This window comes from Mastigoproctus giganteus, chromosome 1 (genome assembly GCF_048544385.1).
Source record: "Mastigoproctus giganteus isolate SK-2022 chromosome 1, ASM4854438v1, whole genome shotgun sequence".
Classification (NCBI taxonomy): Eukaryota; Metazoa; Arthropoda; class Arachnida; order Uropygi; family Thelyphonidae; genus Mastigoproctus; species Mastigoproctus giganteus.
The window spans coordinates 252,474,545-252,490,067 of record NC_143575.1 but is presented as its reverse complement, the minus strand read 5'-3'; the positions used below and the strand labels follow the sequence as shown (position 1 = coordinate 252,490,067).

General features: G+C 37.3%; 1 protein-coding gene across 1 annotated transcript in view; it reads right to left on the bottom strand.

Moving 5' to 3' along the window:
- Gpdh1 (Glycerol-3-phosphate dehydrogenase 1) overlaps window positions 1–14,164 on the bottom strand; it is a 77,585-nt gene extending 63,421 nt beyond the window's left edge. The window contains exon 1 of the mRNA XM_090385617.1: window positions 14,014–14,164. The gene's annotated coding sequence lies outside the window, so the exon portion shown is untranslated. The remainder of the gene's footprint in view (window positions 1–14,013) is intronic.
- Window positions 14,165–15,523: the final 1,359 nt, after the last annotated feature.

The following is a 15,523-nucleotide window of genomic DNA, read 5'->3' as shown; positions in this document are numbered from 1 at the left end:
GCTTTAGTGTGTTAATAGTTAGACAGCTCCTTTGTCACATTTTTTGTGAACTCCATTAGACAAAGGAGTTCACAAAAAGTCCAGGACTGCATCATGTCTTATCTGTCAATGTCCTCATCAAATGAGATACATAACAAATGGTAATGACTGTTTTCTACAACAGCATGTTCAAGAGGCAACCAGAGAAAGTAACACCCTTGATCTGATTATCAGCAGTGATTATTCATGCATTAAGAATTTGCAGATAAAGAAACCACTCAGTGGAAGTGATCACAGTGTACCGATGTGGGATTTACTTAAAGATATAACTACCATCAAGAGTAAAGGGAAGGGTTTTTGCTTCCGTAAAGATGACTACATTGGTCTCAGACAGTTTTTAAATTCTATACAGTGGGACCAACTAATGATGTTACCAACAGCAAATTCTAAATGGGAAGCATTCAAGGAATTAATCTTGGAAGCTACTAGGCTTTTCATACCAACTAACAAATACTGTTCAAGGTTTCGACTGAAATGGAAGTCAGATGAACTAACGAGACTTGTGGCACAGAAGAAAAATGCATGGGATGCATACAAATTATCAGGCGACACAGAAGCCTATTGCAGATGTAAGCTAGTCTCTAATCAAGTCACAAAGGAAGTTAGGCTAGCAAATGCAGATTATGACAAATCTTTGGCAAAGGATGCAAAGAAAAACAGCGAAGACTCCTTTACTCATGCAAACTCTAGAAGGAAGGAGATCGATCAGATTGGTCCACTTGATATCAATGGTTTGACTGTTCATGATCCTACTCAGGTAGTTGACAAACTGAATGAGTATTTTGCATCTACATTCACACACAAGAGGAATTCAGTGCGGAAGTGGAGGCCAGAAGTATATCAAACTATAATAGAGAGTTAAATGATTTTGTAATATCGGAGATCAAAGTGGAAGAAAAAATGTTGAAGTTAAACATAAGGCATCTGGGGTGGATGGAATAAATCCAGTTATATTAAGGAAGGCAGAAAAGGAAGTAAGCAAACTTCTAGCCACAATTATGAAAGCATCCTTGGATTCAGGGGAGGTCCCCACAAACTGGAGATGTGCAAATGTATCCCTAATTCACAAATGGGGATTAAAGAGTGACAGAAATAATTACAGACTTGTTAGTTTAACTTCTAGAAGTAATGAAGGACCATCTAGACAAGACTGCAGTTATAGTTCAGACACAGCATAGGTTTGTTAAGGGGAAGTCTTGTCTGACCAATTTGATTGGATAATACAATATGGTCACAAAGGAACTGGATGCAAAAAATAATTTTACAATATAATTTTACAATTTAAAAATAATACAATATGGTCACAAAGGAACTGGATGCAAAAAATTATTTTGATATAATATACAGTATTCGGATTTCAGGAAAGCTTTTGATACTGTTGCACATAAATGACTGCTCTACAAATTGGAGCAGTATGGGATTAAGGGCAAGTTGCTGCTTTGGATAAAAGGATGGCTGAGTGGCAGCAGACTGAGAGTGGTAATTAATGGACACTGATCTTTGTGGACTAATGTTATTAGTGGAGTCCCCCGTGGTTCAGTGTTGGGTGCATTGTTTTCTGTATTTATCAATGATATTGATGAAGGTATAGTGGGTTTAATGTCCAAGTTTGCAGACACACAGAGGTTGGCAGGGTTGTTAATGACACTACACTACTGCAACATAGACAAATGCAAAGTACTGAACAAAGGTAGCAGTAACTCTAGAGAAATGTACCAACTGTGCAGTACTACACTCAGGGTAGTGGAGAATGAAAGAGGCCTGGGGGTAATTATGCAGTCAGATATGAAGTTTTCTGAGCAGTGCCGATGGTCTGTCAGAGTAAGACATGGGGTCTTGTCAATTATATACAGGAATTCTGCTAGCAGGGATAAGGAAGTGATTATCCCCTTGTATAAAGCAATGGTCAGGCCACACCTTAAGTTCTGCATACAGGTCTGGAGGCTTCATTTTAGGAAGGATGTAGAGCTGCTGGAATGAGTACAGAGAAGGGCTACAAGATTGGCGAGGGGAACAATGGGTTGCTCTTACCAAGAAAGGCTTAAGTTCTGCAAATTGCAGCATCTGGAGACTAGGCACCTGCGAGGTGATCTGATTGAGGTGTATAAGGCCTTGAATGGTTTGAGAAAGCTTAATGGTGATTGGATTCTTCCTCTTGCTCAGATTATGCACCTAAGGGGTCAAATTCAAAGTGAGGAAAGACAGTTGTAAACAGATTTCTGTTCTACATTTGCACAGCTGTTCTACAGTTGTAAAACAGATGTGCAGAAAAACAAGCAGGTGGTAGATTGCTGGAATAAACTTCCATTGGTCATTGTGGAAGTTGATACCTTAAATAAATCCAAGGGAATACTGGACAAATTTTGGACTGAATAGATGGGTGAAATGGGAAGTTCTTTTTTTTGGCTGATGCTGTAAGCTTGCTTTCTTGCATCATATGCCTAAAATAATGCTAACTGATTTGCAGCATCCTAGTCCAAAGAACAGATGGCATATTTTATGGTGATGTGTGTGTGAGTGAGTGAGAGAGTGAGAGGCATTCCCAGTCCAAAGAACAGATGGCACATTTTATGAGAGAGAGACTGTTGAAAACACTAGTTCTTTACTAATTAAAAACTTATAAATGTATATAGAATAATGACTGTTCCACTTCTTTTTACCAACCTCATAGGTGGAGATCACTAAGAAATGAATGATAAACAAACTCATTCATACAAAAATTTATATAACTTATGAAAGAACTATTAATTATTTTGTGGAAGGCCATTATTATATATGAAAAACTTCATCCAGAAAAAAACCATAATAATGAAGAGTAAACAAACTCTAAAGAGTAACATAGTCACGGCTAGTCCACCTGGTGCTGCCAGTAATAATGTTAAAAACAGAACGGTCTGAGATTTAATTCTCATTAACATTAATTTTGAAATCATTTTTAGATGAACAGTCTTGAGGGTTTTCCAATTTAAGCTGCCCAGTCCCAGGTTTAGCAGAGTTTCCCAAACTTATGCTTTGTGTCCCCTTAAAATCTTCTCTACATTCTATATGTCCCCCCCCATTCTACTAGAATGGGGGCAAATAAACATATTTGACAAACTTTAGCTATGAGTATACATACTTTTATGAATTAATATATACTTCAATACATTTAATCTCAAAGACAAAGTGGAATGGTAAGTCCAAATTTTGTAAAATTAAAAGTGCTTCATAAAAACAACACGACTCAAATAAAAACCAAGTGGACCCCATACTTTGGGAACCTCTGCTGTATATAATTCTTATGCTTACTGAGAACACAAATGGAATCTGCAGAAATATCTCTACTGATACACAAGTGCAGCCTTTTAACTTTTTTTTTAATGCTTACTTGTTGCAAGTAAGCATTAACATAACAAATCAGTTAATGCATGCAGTATATTATATTTCAGGCATGTTAGCAAATAGTAATAATTCACAATTTATAAAAAAAGAAAAAAAGAGCAAAAAGCAATGACTTTTACATACAAAACAAGAACATTTCATTATTGCACATCCACCACGTAGCCTATACAATATATATGAACAAATTGAATAACTGCTGCATTTCTATTAGCTCAATTTTAATGAAATTTGGGAAGGGTGGAAAAATCTTTATTAGCATTAGTAGAGGCATATGATGTAAGAAAGCAAGCTTATGCAGCATCAGCCAAAAAAAAAAAAAACCCTCCCATTTCATCCCTCCATTCGTTCCAAATGCCTGTCCAGCTCAGCCTTAAATTTATTTAGGCTATTAGCTTCCACAACAAAAGATAGAAGCCTGTTCCACTAATCAACTACCCGCTGGCTAAAGGCAAATTTCCGCACATCTATTCTACAACTATCTTTCCTCAATTTGAAACTGTGCCCCCTCAGATTCTTAGTCTGAGCAAGACGAAGAATCCCATCAGCATTCAGCTTGCTCAACCCATTCAAGGTCTTATACACCTCAATCAGATAATCTCACAGTTGCCTACTCTCCAGGCACTGCAATTTGCAGAACTTAAGCCTTTCTTGGTAAGAGCACCCCTTTGTCCCCCTCACCAATCTTGCTGCCCTTCTTTGTACTCGTTCTAGCAACTCTATATCCTTCCTAAATTGAGGCCTCCAGACTTGTACACAGTACTCTAGGTGTGGCCTGACCATTGCCTTGTATAATGGGATTATCACCTCCCTGTCCCTGCTAGCAAAATTCTTATATATCATTGACAAGACTACATGACCTGCCCTGGCAGCCCATCTGCACTGCTCAACAAACTTCAAAATTTCATGAAAATCTGTCCACTGGGGAGTTGTTATAAGAGGACAGATAGACATATAGTGAAGACATAGGCACATTATGAATCTTGCTAAAAATGCATTATTAATTATATTAAGAGTGCAATAAAGGCATATTACACGCCTAACATTACTACAACATTACTACAACCTCAGGACACATGCAATTTATAGACAATATACACAAAATAACATAGCCTTAGTCATCGATGCTCCTAAAAAAATTAAAAAGATATGATTACTGAAGATGTTCAAGAATTAATGGTAGAAAAAGAGGCCGGCGTAGCAGATTTGGTGCAAATGGCATTGGAGGTAAAGTCAAATCAATTCAGATGATGATAGTGCAGATGAAAATTCTAAACTCCATATTTTACACTAAAAAGCATACAGGAAGACATGAAGTTAGCTGAGCAAATAGAATCTTATATTTTTTTAATACAGATTCTTGAATGAAAGGAGCCCAAAAGGGAGCTTCAAAAATGCTTAGTTTCATACGATGAAATTCACAAAAATTTATCAAGCAAAAGCAAAACAAACCCAGATTACTGATTTTTTAAAGAGAACAGAAGATACACAAAATCTAGAATGGTATTTTTGTTAACATTTTGTTAACGAAATAGTGCATTTTTGTTAGCTTTCGGAACATAACCCCCCTTTGTACTTTTTTTAGTCCCATATAACACAGTTTCGCACAACATGATATTTTATAGGAACCTAATAACTGTGTTATACGAGGGTTACCTGTACATGTCTGAGCTGTAAGCAAGTGTGGCCCAGGATCTCCTAAAATAGTTAGGGATAGCATAAAGCCAAGTTTCTGTGAAGAAGAATGATCCTTTAACCTTTTCAACACAATTTTCCTTGACGTTCTTCCATTTTCATAGTTGAAAATTTGTACAAACTTATTTGTTGAAAATAAAAGGATTTGTAACATTGCACTCAAAAAAAAGGTCTGCATAAATCAATTCTGCATAGCAGAAGACCAAAGACGACCTTGCCAGTGGACTTCTAGGTTTAATTTTTTGATGAAAAAGAGTATGTCACCACTTTTAATGGCTGCCCATTTATTTAATCTGTGGTGATGAGCCAATGTCTCATCACAATCCAGTCAAGAAATTAATTTCTTGACTGGATGAATTGACAGGAAATGAATTTGACTATTCCTGTTTTTTGATCGAATGCCATGCATGGAAATGCAGCAGTTTTTCAGAAAAGCTTCAACTTTGTTAATGTTCACATGTCTGCTGTTCATGCAACATGAGGAAAACTGCTACGTAGCTCATCAAGCCATTTTTATAAAACTGCCTTCATCAACTTAATATACATTAAATTTAAATTGTATTATAAATGCTGCAATTAAGGAAGAACTGCTCAAAAAGGAGCACTACCTATATAAACTAGAAATAGGACTTTTCTTTGAAAAGGTGGTATTGAGAGTTCTTGCAAGTTCCTTATCTTTTATCTTCGGTTTTAAGGACATAAAACATTAAGAGGAAGGAGGAGAACATTAAGGACATCTTATAGGACATTTATGGCTCTCAGGCTTCAACAGTTACATGGTGCATCTCCTTGGGTGTGGAGTCATATGCTTAGATTGTTCAAAGTGTATTTGCTTTGGTTTTTTATTTTATGGTTTTATTTTGAATATTAGGGAATTTTAGTATACAAGTAACAATATTTCACCCTTCTGAAAATTTATCCTAATTTTAGCATTTACTCCTTTCATGGTAGTTTTCTTTTTTTTCTTTTTTAATAAATGCCGTAAAAATAAGGTTTGTTTAATTATAAACAACTCCTCATTTTTTTTTTTTTTGTGCTTTGGGGGGGGGGAGAGTTACATACATTTCTATTTTCTTCTACCACTGAATAGATACAGCCTGACAATCAACAAGCGACTGATTAGTCGGTCTGAATGTTTAAAATAACTCTTTCCAGGCTATGCAAAAGAGGAGTGCAACAGTTGCAAGTACCAGGTCTCAATACAAAGAGTCTACTTAAATACTTGTTAAGCGGTTATAACAGATCCATTTGAAATTGACATTAAGCTACACAACTGTCTTACATATTCTAGATTTTAATCTTCCATCACTTGCACCCTCAATTTAACAATGACACTTACATGACATCTGTGTAATATCCATTTTTGTTTTTATTAAAAAATTAATTCTTAACCTTCTTACTCAACTGAAAATGGTGATCTATTGATTATGATCTGCTAAACTCAATTTTTTTTTTTATTGAGTACTGGATGCAACCAAGTCGCCACAAGCAAGAGTGCAGTAGCACGTGCTCTTTGAGTGGAACAGCATTCAAGCATGTGACTGCTAAATATGATTAACGTTTGTATTGTTGATTTATTGTAAACTCCACTGACCCAGTGGTTGTGCCATAGTATAAATGAGAGAAACCAATAATAATAAAAGAAAGTTTTTAGTTTTTATTGGGTTTTTTTTTTAGAATTTTAAAGGTCACTGATCCCCTGGATTGAAACTGGGATGCTCGCACAATGCAATGTGAACGTCTGTATTTTTGTCAGCTGTTCATTAAACCAGTGAAATCAAAGATTATGACAAGATTAGACACCTGTTGCTGACATCTCAAAGATTCTGTGTGGGAACTGGAATTGCCTAGAAGAAAGAAAGACACTTTGTTTGACTGGTGCCTGTTAAATGGCACACAAAATATTAAATTCATAGTATACTGAAATAAAAAATACTGTACAACCAGTCAGAGAATACTGGTGGGCAAAAGTACACAGGATGATTTGTTCATTAAAAAAAAAAAAAAAGTTTTTTAAACATGTGATTAATTTTCACAACAGTCCAACAATGCCACTAGCAGCTTGGCACACCCAGTGTCCTGTCCTGTCCTGCTCTCTCTCTCTCTCTCTCTCTCTGAAATTTTTTTTGGCTAGTGCAGCAAAAGCCTCAGGCTTCCTTGCACCATATGGCTAATTACACCAATGAGCCAAAACATCATGACCCCCTACCTAATATGATATTGGTCCTCCACGTGCAGTCACAACAGTTTGTACCTGGCAAGGCATAGATGCTACAAGATTTCTAAATGTGTCTTGTGGTATCTGGTACCAACACATAACCAGCAGATTCTTTAACTCCTGTAAGGTCTGTGGTTGAGACGCTGCAGAATGGAGTTGCTGTTCCAACACAAACCACAGATGCTCAATGGGATTGATGTCTGGAGAATTTGGAGGCCAGGGCAATACCTGTAAGTCTTCCTCATGTTCCGCAAACCAGTCTCGAACAATCCAGGAGGTGTGGCATGGCGCGTTATCTTGCTGAAAGACTGCACCACCAGAGGGGAAGACCGTTGCCCTGAAAGTGTACCTGGTCAGCAATGATGTTTAGGTATGTTGTAGATGTCAGAGCGCCCGGCATGGATGACTGGACCCAGGGTATCCCAGCGGAATATCACCCAAAGCATGACACTGCCACCAGCAGCTTGTTTTCGTCCCACGGTGCATCAAGGCATCATCACTTTCCCAGGTAAATGACACACACATACCCGACCATCCACATGGTGCAACAGGAAACTTGATTCATCGGACCAGATGACCTTCTTCCAATCACACAAGATCCAGTTTCGATGCTCGAGTGCCCATTGCAGGCGCTGTTGCCAGTGAACCGTGGTTAGCATAGGCACTCGGAGCAGCCTATGGCTACACAGCCCCATTTTCAGCAGGGTTCGATGTACTGTCATTGTGACACATTACTCTCGTTACCAGCATTCCAATTATCAGCTAGTTGTGCCACAGTTGCCATTCTGTTGCCACGTACTATCCAGGAGCCTTCACTCACCTTGCACATCAATGAGCCGTGGTCATCCAACACCTCACCGGCGGTTCATGGGTTCCCACTCCTCGGACTACTTTCAGTAGGTGCTAACCACGGCTGACTGTGAGCACCCTGCCAGCCATGCCATTTCAGATATGCTCTGACCCAGTTATCTGGCCATTACAATTTGGCCTTTGTCAAACTCGCTTAAGTCCACTGCCTTTCTCATCTGAAGAACAAGGGTAACACTGATTAATGGAGCTCAGTATCAGGTGTTTTTTATACCGTGTCCTAACCTGTGCATGCACCACAGTTCACCTGCAGTTGCTTCGATTTGCATAACGACTCACTGGTCATAATGTTTTGGCTCATTGGTGTGTAATAATAATGAATTTATGACCTTTCAGTACAAACCTATATTCGGGTCTGCTTGGAAGGTCGTGTACAGTGTTGAATCCAGAGTGTTTGCATCTGGGGGGGGATGTAAACTTCAGGAGGTACATGCACGGGGGGAGGGGTGAACTTCAGGGGATACATGAACGGGGAAGAATGCAAACATTGGGGGGGATACGTGTAGTGTATGTGTATATTTTTTATCATTATTTAAAACATATGTATACATTACAAACAAATCTGTATATTTATGAATGTTATAATTAGAGAATATGAGAAAATAAAATAGGAAACAAGAGGAAATATTTATTATTTAACATCTAAATACTCAGTTCACAAAAACCACATTACTGACACTAATCACAGTTCAATAATATGAAAATCACCAATTAAAATTCGGAAAAAATCATACAAATTATAATCAAACATGCAAGTATTATAATAATCTTATTCTTCTTTGCATATGTACCAATCACTTCATTTATTAATTTTTCTGATAACTCATTCGGGCCTTCTAAGCATATCTTCATGCAATCTTGCAATATTACAGTACAGATACATATATAATAAAAAGATTATAAAATGTACTGTTTATAGGCTGCACTGCAGCCAAACAGTCTTGTTTGCAGCATACAAAGGAAGAATTAGGCACAAATAGACTCTTGCTGCGAAAAACACAAATAAAGCGAATCTGAAAACCATAAAGCGAAACTTCCAACGATTGAAATAGTGGCTGCAGTACACTCCTCTCTCTGCCCAGACATCATTTAGCCCTTCACCTAAAAGCCATGGGACACTTCCTAATTATGTATCCGTCACTGAGGGACCAATCCAAGCGAACCTATTCACAGCCTCCAATCCAGTCGGCCTTGTTTGTGATGTACAAACAAAGAATTAGTCGCAAGTGGATCATTTGTGTGAAACACTATTAAGGAATTGTTTGTGCAAAAATAAAGAGAACCATAAAATGAAAATGCAGACACCTGAAATAGTGGCTTTTAGTTACAATTTGTGCAGCCAGAAATATTGCCTATTTAATTATTTTTAAAATTGTGTCTTTTGAATTTTAGTGATTTATTTTCGCCAAGTATCACACTTAGTTGCTGTGATTTTTGCATTGTTTATTTGACATCAATTTATCGAATTCATGTTTTATCATTATAACGTTGTGTAAACTGATATGGTGCCTTTTAAAGAGCACAGTAGGAAGAAAATTTCAATTAAAATTAAACAAAATGTGGTGAAATTTCAACGTCCAAGATGTTTGAACGAATATTAAAAAAAAATTTACTATTTTTTTGCTGGGGGGAGGGGAATTTTATTCCACTGGGGATGAACCTCACCCCCTGAATTCAACACTGGTAGTGTATGATAGGTTTTGCTCCCAAGGAGACATTTCCCCTGTCAAGCCAAAACAAACCAACCACAGGGTCCCACAGAAGGCTGTTCCTGTTTAACTTACATCGTTGCACTCTGTTTGCATAAATGTAATGTCAGCTATTGGATCTTAAATATTCTTTTAGCAGCACAGTGCACAGGTATATCAATAACTGGAATATGGTGAAATAATTGAGCACTTAAACCTGCGGAGTGTGATCTGCCTTTAATTTCTTAAAGAATTACAGATTATTCTTGGATATTTCATGGTACATCTCATACCACTTTCTTCAAAGAAAGCGGAACTGGTAAATTATGGTTATTTTATTTACATAAAGTTGTTAATTTGTATATTATTACCCATTTAATGATTACACATTAATTACCAAACATGTAAACATTAAGTTTTAACAGTTTTAAATAATTTAGTTAATAATATTTAAAAAATTAATTAACTTAACATTAAGTAAACTATGAATACTTACACTCCTGTGATGCTGTCCATATGGTACCATCAGCCTCACATACCACAATAGTGGCTTACAATCCATTATTAGCATTAGTAGAGGCATATGATGCAAGAAAGCAAGCTTATGCAGTATCAGCCAGGAAAAAAAAAAAAAAAAAAAAACTTTCACTTCACCCCTCCGTTCGTTCGAAATATCTATCCAGCTGAGCCTTAAATTTATTTAGGCTATCAACTTCCACAACAAGGGATGGAAGTCTGTTCCATCAACCAACTACCCACTGGCCAAAGGCAAATTTCCAGACATCTATCCTACATCTGTCTTTCCACAATTTGAATTTATGCCCTCTCAGGTGATTATTCTGAACAAGAGGCAGAATCCCATCAGCATTGAGCATGCTCAAACCATTCAAGGCTTTATACATCTCTATCATATTTTTTTTTTTTTTGATTTGGTAGTTGTTGGCACATCGGCTTCTGTGGCCATATTGCACCTCCCAAGGTTTTTGCAGTACTTTGATCCAAGCCAGAGGCGGGAATCGAACCCGCGACCTTTGGGTTGCCGGGCAGGTACTTTACCCACTCGGCTAGCCCGGTCGGCCTCTCTATCATATCACCAGACACTGTAATTTGCAAAACTTAAGCCTTTCTTCGTAAGAGCAACCCTCTGTTCCATTCACTAACCTTGTTGCCCTTCTCTGTACTCGTTCCAGCAGCTCTATATCCTTCTTGAAACAAGGCCTCCAGACCAGTATACAGTACTCAAAGTGTGGCCTGACCATTGCCTTATATAAGGGAATAATCACCTCCTTATCCCTGCTAGACAAATTCCTATATATCATTCATAAGACACCATGAGCTACTCTTCAGCCCATCTGCACTGCTCAGAGAACTTCATATTTGCCTGCACAATTATCCCCAGGTCCTTTTCATTCTCTACCACTGTCAGTGTAGTATCAGAGTTGATACGTTGCTCTGGGGTTGCTGTTTCCCATATGTAGTACTTTACATTTGTCAATGTTAAACTTCATTTGCCACCTCTCAGCCCATCTGCTCAACCTTTCCAGATCCTGTTGCAGCAGCATAGCATCAGTAGTGTCCTTAACAACCCTGCCAACCTTTGTATCGTCTGCAAACTTGGACATTAAGCTTGATATACCATCATCAATATTATTTATAAATACAGAAAACAATAATGGGCCCAACACTGAACCCTGAGGGACTCCACTGATAACATTAGTCCATGATGAGCAGTGTCCATCAATTACCACTCGATGTCTTCTCCCCCTCAACCACCCCTTTATCCAAGCAACAATTTGACTCCAATGCCACACTGCTCCAATTTGTGCAGCAGTCTTCCATGTGCAACAGTATCAAAAGCCTTTCTAAGATCCAAGTATATAATATCAAAGTTATTCCCTGCATCCAGTTCTTTTGTGACTGCATCATAGTATCCAATCAAATTGGTCAGGCAAGACTTCCCCTTAACAAAACAATGCTGTCCGAGCTATAACTGAAGTCTTGTCTAGATGATCCTGCAGTGCTTCTTTAACCAGTGCCTCCATTAATTTTCCTGGAACAGAAGTTAAACTCACAGGTCTATAATTACTTGTGTCAGCCTTTGATCCTGCTTTGTGAATTGGGGTCACATTTGCACATCTCCAGTCTATGGGTACCTCCCCCGAGTCCAAGGAAGCTCTCATAATTATGGCTAAGGGTTTGCTTACTTCCTTTACTGCCTCCTTTAATATAACTGGATAAATCCTATCCACCACAGGTGTGCCTTTCTTGTGTTTATCTTCAACAATTTCTCCTCCACTTTACTCTCAGTTATTACAAGATTCTCTAGCTTACTGCAGAGTTGAATACACCTCTGGCATTCCCCTCGCTGAATAACTCCTCATGTGTGAATGTCGATGCAAAATATTCATTTAGTTTGTTAGCTACCTGAGCAGGATCATCAACAGTTGACCCATCAATATCAAGTGGACCAATCTGATTCATCCCCTTCCTTCTAGAGTTTACATAAGTAAAGAACTCTTTGCTGTTTTTTTTATTTATGTTTATTTTGTTTATTTATGTTTTTTATTTATTATATTTATGCTTTGTACTCTCAAACTAAGAAAGTTTAGTACAAAGCATATAAATACGCTTTGTACTAAACTTTCTTAGTACAAAGCATATAAATATGATGGATTGTAAACCACTATCTTGGTATGCGAGGCTGATATTATCTTCAGGACAGCATCACAGGAGTGTAAGTATTCATAGTTATTTGTTTACTTAACATTAATTTAATTATTTTTTTTAATCTTAACTAAATTAGTTCTTAATTAAATTATTTAAAGCTGTTAAAAGTTAATCTTTACCTAATGTTCGCTAATAGCTAATTTGTTAATCAAATTAAATGGGTAATAAATAATTAAAAATTAACAACTATGTAAATCAAATCTCCATAATTTACCATTTCTGCTATCTTTACAATTACTGAACAAGTGATACGGGAAGGAAAATGTTTGGGAAAAATATGTAATTCTTTAAGAAATTAAAGGCAGATTATACTCCATGCAGGTTTAAGTGCTCAATTATTTCATCAAGTTCCAATCAGCTATTTAGAGGAACGCGCACTTCTGCCCTCATTCCTGGATTCAGCACTTTTTGATAGGCAAGTGGCCTTTTTGCTTGACACATATTTCATGTAATAAAATTAATTTCACTGGAGCTTGAATACACCTGTAGTCAATCGTTTTCAACCAGTGCAGAATATCAATTAAAGAATTATATTATTCGGAAAGATCAACAGCTTTGCCACGGATTAAGCTGATTTTAAATATATAGTCTATGTTCTTTTTGGCACTACAAGGATCTCTCATTAGGGAGTTAGGTTACAAGATGGGCTATAAGACAAATTTTTAATAGACAACTGTTGGATTGGATGTAAATTCTATTATTATTATTATTAGCTATATGGTGCAAGGAAGCCTGAGGTGCAGCATAAGCCTGCAAAAAAAAAAAAAAAAAAAAAAATTAAATTCTGAATTACCCTGAAACAGAGAGAAGGGAATCACCAAGAATGAGAAGAATGATGATATCCAGCTCAGGACCCTGGGTGTGCCAAGTCCATACTCACCAGATGTGAGCCCCTGGGGTAAATCTGGTGATGAGTCTTTTCTAATGCTTTCACTTGACGTTAACCTTGCGATCAGTTGCAACTCTCCCTTTGCTTTGCTGCTCATTTTGAAAATCAAATGAAAAAGGACTGCACTGTACCAACTCGATAACGAAACATAAGCAAAAAAAAAAAAAAAAACATATCACTAATAACTATCATCTTATGCAGTGACATCCGAGATCCACGGCTAATAACCGAGATTTACCCTCATGACCTTGACTAAGATTTGTTTTCATCGATTCAAAGCATGCATGTCCACTGCAGCATTATCTACAGTGACCTTCACCACATAATAAGATCATTATTTCAAAGTTTCTCTGAATATATTTCTTATGAACTAGATATTCTACACAGAATTACGATCTGCATTTATATTATAGCAAAGATGATTTAAAAAACATAATAAAAACAACTATCGTGTAATGACAAGACATGATGTTCACATTAACGCTATATAACGAAAAAACAATAAATACTACCTTTCAGTACTGAAAGGAATATCTAAACTTCACGGGGAACTTTCAAACACAGATATTCCGCCAAATTATCCCACCTCCACTATCCTATCGTCTGCTTCTAAATACGAGTGAACTGCTCCTAGCGTATTTGTAATAACGACTGGTAAGGGCACTTTGAACTTTACTGCGCCCTCTGTAATTTTAAGTTAGAAATTTCATCTTTTTGGAATAAGTGAATAAAAAATGTGTCAAAAAGAATCAAAATAAAACAGCGTAAGAAACTGAAAGTAGCCTGAATAACTACAACCCCGACTGTGGAGGCCCGTAATAATTATTTCAGTCTCTTCTTCAAACGAGTGATAAGTGACAAAGCAGTTATAGTATCACCGAAGACAAAATAAAAATATTGTCTTGGTCGAAGACAAAATTTGTCAAAGATTTTGATTTTAACAAACGCAAAGTCAATGATTGAAACAAGTACCTAACAACTGGAACAAGAACCTAGCCTTGTACAAGCAGAGAGTTTATGCTGCACAGTGCCAAGTAATTTTTAACCATTTTCAAGACAGTGAACTGGAAGTCGGAGGACATCATATCTTTTTTAGTTATGATCGATCACTAATGAAAATATAGTGAGATTTACATAAAACAGATCTTATATTCAGAGAAGACGGACCGGCAGCCGTACTCGCAAAAAACTGTCAAGAGACCAGACGGCTCCTGGCCTTTTTACGTCATCCAGTCACTTATCATATCATGACTATTAAAAAAATTGTCATATAAGGGCTTCCAGAGAACAACTTCATCTACCGATGTGTATCATGTCCAGAGGCGGATTTAACGGCGGGCGCACCGGGCGCGCGCCCTGGGCCCCGACTTCTGAAGGGCCCACTCAAAACCCCAACAAATTAGTTGGATATATTAGTTCAACTAATAGTTGAACTAATATGTTCAACTATTAGTTCAAAACTTCGTGATTATTATTATGCTATTATTAATTATATTATATTCAAATTTTATTGGAAATAAAACATTAATAGTACATAATATTTTTTATTTATTTAAAAAAATGGTTAACATGTATTTTTATTTTCCCTGTCTCTCTCTTTTTTTTTTTTAAGGAACCAATATTTTCTTCTGCGCCCGGGGCCTCAACCGACCTTAATCCGCTCCTGATCATGTCCATACATTGTGTGTATTCTCTGGTCGGTTTTCTTGTTTTGTTGAACGAAACACCTGAGTTGACGGGGTAAGGAATCTTTTTGTGCTCGCTGAGACTAACTAACTCAGCCATGGAGTGAAAAAAGCCAACAAAAGTTTCTCGCGTTAATAAGATACGAACCTGCGCCATTTCTATCTGGTGTGGGGAGGACGGTGGTTGTAACCACTGTACTACCGCAATGACTTTGATACTGTTAGTCGAATACCCAAATTTGCTGCTGGCGATCTCTATCTCCAGCCGCCTGGCCCAGTTTGCACCTGCTAGCGGTTGTTCTGTTTTAGCGCCAAAACAACTAAGGCTACGAAATTG